At 36.8% G+C, this 6,453-nt stretch overlaps 1 protein-coding gene across 1 annotated transcript in view; it reads left to right on the top strand.

Moving 5' to 3' along the window:
• The first annotated feature begins 1,577 nt into the window (after nt 1-1,577).
• The window catches only part of Asb12 (ankyrin repeat and SOCS box containing 12), a 10,130-nt gene continuing 5,254 nt past the window's right edge, over nt 1,578-6,453 (top strand). Inside the window, exon 1 of the mRNA XM_021188669.2 lies at nt 1,578-1,720. The gene's annotated coding sequence lies outside the window, so the exon portion shown is untranslated. The remainder of the gene's footprint in view (nt 1,721-6,453) is intronic.

The following is a 6,453-nucleotide window of genomic DNA, read 5'->3' as shown; positions in this document are numbered from 1 at the left end:
TCTCCTCTCCTCTCCTCTCCTCTCCTCTCCTCTTCTCTTCTCTTCTCTTCTCTTCTCTTCTCTTCTCTTCTCTTCTTTCTCTGTCTCTCCTCCCCCTCTCTGTCTCTCTGTCTCTCCTCCCCCCCCTCTCTCTCTGTGTGTGTATGTGTGTGTATGTCCCCATCCCTGTGAATTTCATTAGGGTTACTTACCCAGGAATATGGGTGAGAGTTTGTTTACAGGAACGTGGGAACACGACCAGAAATGTCTTCCCCTTCCCTAGCAACCATCAAGTGTTACAAATCTTCCCATAAGCTCCTTCTGCAATGAGATAGGCTTTTGATGGAGCTCAGTGTTGTGCATGTAATCATATCTATTGTGAATTGCAGAGTGCAACATCCAAGTCTGTGTCATGCCAGGAAGGCAGAATTCCTTACTGTTCCCCTCTCTTTCTCTGGCTCTTTTATTCTTTCCAACATTCCTTTCATTACATTCCCAAGCTTTGAAAGGGGTGATGTCAATGTTGCATTTGGGGTTCAGCATTCAACCATCTCTTATTAGCTCCTTGACCAGTTGAGTTTGTGCAGTTCCTGGTGGTCACTGCAAAAAGAAGCTTCTCTGACAAAAGCTCACAGCAGCACTGATCTGTAGGCATAAACAGTTATTTAGGAGTCAATGTGACGGCAATGTCATAGTCATTTATAAAAGCAACAGAAGATTTCCCACTAGGACTTATAACCTCTTAAGCCACAGGCTTTTGACCAGGTTTATAGTACCATACATAAATTCCTATCTAAGGAATGTGCCGCAAATCCTGTCCGAAAGACTGGTTTTTATCCCAGAGGGAGGCAGGATGCTGGTTCCACTTTTGCTTGTAACATTTAAAACTGATGGTGTAGCTATTTGTAAAAATGAGTTTTGTGAGATTTCCATCATTTAAAAGTAATCAGAGAGAGAAAAATAATACACTTAAAAACTATAATTTGACTAAGTTCCTAGTGCTGCACACACTAATCTCTCAGTGTTACCTCTTAATAAGAAGAGTGGGAGATGGTGGGCATTTTAATTCAGACTGAACCTGGTAAATGAGTAGATGAGGAAATTCTATAAGACAGCAAGATTTGCTTACGTTTTAGAAAAGATGAAGTATGAAGTTTCCCCCTTCCAATCTTTCTCTTCACTCTATCAATAATGGGGTGATATATTGCAGAGCCCTAAAGAAGGGAAAATACAGAAAGTTTCATTTGGGAGGAGAAAGTAAATGGGTTGCATTGCATAGGAAGGTGAGTAATTTAAAGCTGGGGTTTCTCTGGCCCCTTTGTGGTACAAAGGAATGTCTATTGCTCAGAGCACTTATCTGAGTGTCCTAGTGAGCACTGTGGCAGAGTATGTGAGGACATACTGAGAGCATGTTTTAGCCTTACCAGATGCCTATCTGTCAATCAGCCCTTCTAGGACTACCCTGTGACAGCCCCCCTCCTCTCACTGGGATCACTCCCAGAATGTCACTGGCAAGATAACACAGTCAAGGGAGGGAGAAGGAGAGCAGACTAAAAATAGCCACCTAGAATAAATCAGCCTAAGGACCAATGCCCAGTCTTTCCAGTGGGAACAGAGGTCCCAAACAGCTCTAGCCTGGGGTGGTACTTGTTCTCTGAAGAGGGCCCACCAGGACCTTTAAGCTTCACAGAGAGACTAGAACTGCAACTCTCCATTGAGCGCGGGCTCCAGCTGAAGTCCTGTGAGTACCTCAAATCTAACTTTCAGCTCTGTCTAGGACATAAAAGTCCTGCTCTTCTTGTTGGACTAAGCATCTAGGAGTGCTTACAAGGTAGAAAGGGAAGAACCTTTAGAAGGGAGAAACGATTTCATGTAAGCTTCCTGCCTTACCTGTCCCAAAGTGAGTTTGTAATACTCTGTTACTTTGTTTTGTATTGTTTTGGTTTAAGCTTTATATTTTATTTTTATTTTTTAATAATTTTTGTTTGATTTTGGTGGTTATGGTGGTGTTTTTGATACAAGGTCTCACTCTACTGCATAGTCTGGCTTTGAACTTCTCCAAACTGGAAATCCTGTCTCAGGCTTCCTAGTACTTGATTACAGGCATGGGTCACTGTATGTGACCACACTTATCTATTCAGAATATGTTTTTATCTGCATCAGAGTGAGCTTAAGGGCATAATGACAGTTTCTCAAGTTGGAATAATGAAGGTGAAGCTTTAAAACAGTCTAATAATGTCTGAAGGAATGTCCTAGTGCCCACAAAAACCAAACTCCCCTATAAGAGTTCTTACTCTGGGTTCACAGATTCTAAGGGGGCCTTAGATAAAATAAGCAAAGAAGATAAGTTTTGTTCCCTAACTCCTAACCTCTGACTAAAGTTTGCCATCTTTTTCTAAAATGAATATAGGCAGCAGTAGTGGTAGTGTTATGCATTTGTGTGACTTGGTCTTACCAGAATAAATTGCAAGTATATCATATTATGATGTGGCAGAGGTCCTGAATTACATTGACCATCAACCACCACTTACAAATTATTAATAGATCTTGTTGTTTACTATTTCATGCAGTTTTAAAAATGTAGTTTCCCCCACCCCTTACAACCTTCTTTCTCTATTTCATTTCATTCTCCTAGAAAGTCTATTTCTACTTTGAATATATATACTTAAATGATTTTATGCATCTATATAAAACCTTTAGGATCCCAAGTGAGAGAAAATATATTTCTCTGAGTCTGATTTATTTTGCAAAATATGATGTCCAGTTGTATCCATCTTCTTTCAGATGACATAATCTTGTTCTTCTTTATGATTTAATAAAGATACATTTTTATATAAACTACAGTTTCTTTACCATTCATCGATTGTTAGATTCCTAGGTTAATTCCACAGTGTGGCTATTGTTAATAGCACTATTACCAACATAAAACTGTATCTAATTTTTGTATGTTGATTTAGGGTCCTTAAGGTATATACCCATGAGGAGTATTACTGAGTCATATAGTCATATAGTCCTATTTTGAGTTTCTTTTTGTTCATTTTTATACTCTGTTAGATGCATAGCTAAGCAAATATGTTCTCTCATTCTGAAAATGTGTCATCACTCTATTAATAAATAGTTTCTTTTACTGAGAAGAACCTTTTAATTTTATATAATTATGTGTGTCAAGTTTTATAATTATTTCCTATCCTATTGAAGTCCTTTTTGGAAAATCATTGTCACTGCCAATTTCTTGAAGTGTTAGTCTTATTATTCTTTTAGCAATTTGAGTTTCAAGTCTTACATTAATGTCTTTGATACACTTTGAATTGATTTTTTATATAGGTTGAGAGATATGGATCTAGCTTCATTCTATTACATGTGGATATCTAATTTTCCCATCACTAAATGTTGAACGGGTTTTATTTTCTGTGATTTAGGGTTTGTTTCTTTGTTTGTTTGCACGTTTGTTAAGAATTGGGTGGCTGTAGTGGTGTGGATTTATTTCTAGGTCTTTCATTCTGTTGGTTTACATATCTGGGTTTGTACCAGTACCATGCAGATACCACGCAGTACCATGCTCTGTGGTATAATTTAAAATCAGCCTTTGATGCTTGTAGTATAGGTAGTTTTACCTAGGATTACTTTAGCTATTTGGGGTCTACCGTGGTTCACTATGAATTTTAGGATTATTTTCTTTGTTTCTGTGAAGAATCCAATATTTTACCTAATTAACAAGAAAATGAGATGACAGGTCATCTGTCCTAGCTATAGTCAGTGCTATGAATCAGCATGACAGTAACAAGGGCCCAGTTTTATAGTGTTTATCTTCCCACCTTGCCCCNTTCTTGAGCAATGAACATTGACCAATACTCTCTCAACATAATTCATGAACTTGACCTGAAGAGACAGACCTCTAAAGTCAACTACTCAGGTATTGAGGCAGAAGGACTGTAATATCAAGAACTGCCTCAGCTACAAAGTGAGTTCAAAGCTAATATAGGCAATGTAATGAAATATTTTCTAGACATGAGACATAAGTATAGGTCATACAGATGGAGCAGAGTGATAAGAAAACTTCCCTAGCAAATAAAAGGTCCTGGAGTTAATTCCCAGGAACTCAAATTTACAACCACAACAATAACTATTACTATTATTATTTATGTTAGGAACTGTTCTTTTTGTCAATTCACTGAATACTTTAGTATTACATATNTTCAGCCTCTTGTACTGGGTGTCAGAATGACAAAATTCACATTCAAAAAAATTCACATTCATTGGGAGGGAAAGTGTACTCATGTGGTTATTCTACCACAATCTGGTGNATGTAATAATAATAGCTATAATGAAAAAAAATCATCATGAAAGCTTGAATAAGGGTTTCTTTATGTAAATGAANTCACAGAATTATAATTAGGGAAAAATACCAGAAAGGACATACATAGCAAAACTCATTGCCTCTATAAAATAAAGAGCATTTAAGGAAAACAAAAAACAAAAAAAAAGAATGTCGTTGGAATTTTGATTGAAATTTAATTGAACCTATAGATTGTATTTTGGCAGTATGGCCATTTTCACAATATTAATTTTTTAAATCCATGATCAGCTGAGGCATTTCCATCTTCTGCTATCTTGGTCTTTTTTAAAATTCAGTTATATAAATTTCTACTAAAAAGGACTCTTCTGTCAAACGTTTATTCCAAGATATCCTTTGAAGCAACTGTGAATGGGATGGTTTCATGGTTTCTTTCTCAGAATGTTCCTTGTCAGTATAGGGGAAGGCTATTGAGTTTTATATGTCAATATTGTATCTTGCTATTTCACTAAAAGTGTTCATCAATTATAAGAGTTTTTGTAAAGTCTTTAGGGTCTTTTATGTAGTATCATATGGTCTGAAAATATAGATAAGTTGATTTCTGCCTTTTTAAAAACCCGTGTTCCTTTTATTTCTTTGTATTACTGGTCAAACTGAGACTTCAAGGATAACATTTACCAAAAATAGGAAAAAATTGACTCTTCTCTCCATCTGTTTTTAATGGAAATGCTTTGAATTTTTCCCTATTTAGTATAACATTGGCTGTGGGTTTGTCAAATATAGATTTTATTGCATTGTAATACAATAAAGAGTTGTATTCTTCGTATTCCTGATTTCTTTGGGGGTATTTATCATAAAAGAATAGTGGATGTTCTTCTTCTTTTCCTCCTCCTCCTCCTCCTCCTCCTCCTCCTCCTCTTCTCACCCTTCCTTCACAGAGGCTGCCTCTGCCAATAAAACCTCTCACGTGGGGAAACAAAAAGAATGTTGGACATTGTCTTAAGTGTTTTTAAAATCTGCTGAGATGATAGTAAAGTTTTATTTCCTTTATGCGTCTAACAATAAACATTTCTCTTTTTCTAACCCCTCAGCCCTTTCTTTACTATGATACTCTCTTACCTTCCCATGATTTTTAACTTCTTTTTTGAGTCAGGAATCAGATATTTTCTTTCAGATTCCTGAAGACTTAGGAGAGTACTGTTTGTCCCTATTCTGCCACCTTCCAATTCAATCTAATCTATATGTCTTTAAAAATAATAAAGATAGAACTTAATCCAGTTAGCCATTGAGAACCCATGTTCAGGTATATTTTAAGCAATTACTCAAATTACTACCATTATCTTCTTTGTAGTAAAGAAGTTCATACAGAGAGATTAAGAATGCCCTTAAGCCACACAGTTACTATGTAAGTAGTAAATTCATGATTGAAATCCAAATTCAGACCTATGTTTTACCACTACCTCCACACAACCTCTTCATTTGCAATGGAGGCAAAAGAGATCCCTATAAAAGTTACAATGCTAATATTATGATGACCATTAGAGAGATGAGAACATAAATTATAGAGGAACTAACTCAAAAGACATGTAAGTGGCAGAAAAAATGAGGTACAATGAAGAGGTATCAGTTTTCATCCCTTATTACTGTATTTCAGGGTATAATTTGAAACAGGGCTAGATAGGTTGACAAAGCTGTGTGAGACGGGCTAAATAAAGCATTTGATATGTAACCTGAACAAAAGAAAAAGCATTCTTTTGGACTGGAGTTACAGCTGCTAAGGAGGCTGAGGCAGGAGGATTCCAAGTTCAAATCCAACTCTCCCTCAAAATTAAAACATAAAAAGAATGCTGGTGGTGTCATTCCGTGATAGAGCAATTGCATGTACAAAGCTGTATGATCAGTCCTCAGTACTGAAAAGAAGAAAATAAGCAAAGAAAGGAGAACTTATTAACTGATTTAGAATAGATCATGTTTGTTTTATGTTTTTTTTCTCCCTCCCATCTCTGACAGTTTCTCTGTGTAACAGTCCTGGCTGTCCTGGATCTAGCTTCATAGACTAGACTGGCCTAAAACTCAGAGACCCATTTGCCTCTCTGCCTCTCTGCCTCTCTGCCTCTCTGCCTCTCTGCTTCTCTGCCTCTCTGCCTCTCTGCCTCTCTGCTTCTCTGCCTCTCTGCCTC

Source organism: Mus pahari, chromosome X, assembly GCF_900095145.1.
Source record: "Mus pahari chromosome X, PAHARI_EIJ_v1.1, whole genome shotgun sequence".
Lineage (NCBI taxonomy): Eukaryota > Metazoa > Chordata > Mammalia > Rodentia > Muridae > Mus > Mus pahari.
Note: the sequence above shows the minus strand (reverse complement) of the source record. Positions and strands in the feature narration are given on the sequence as shown.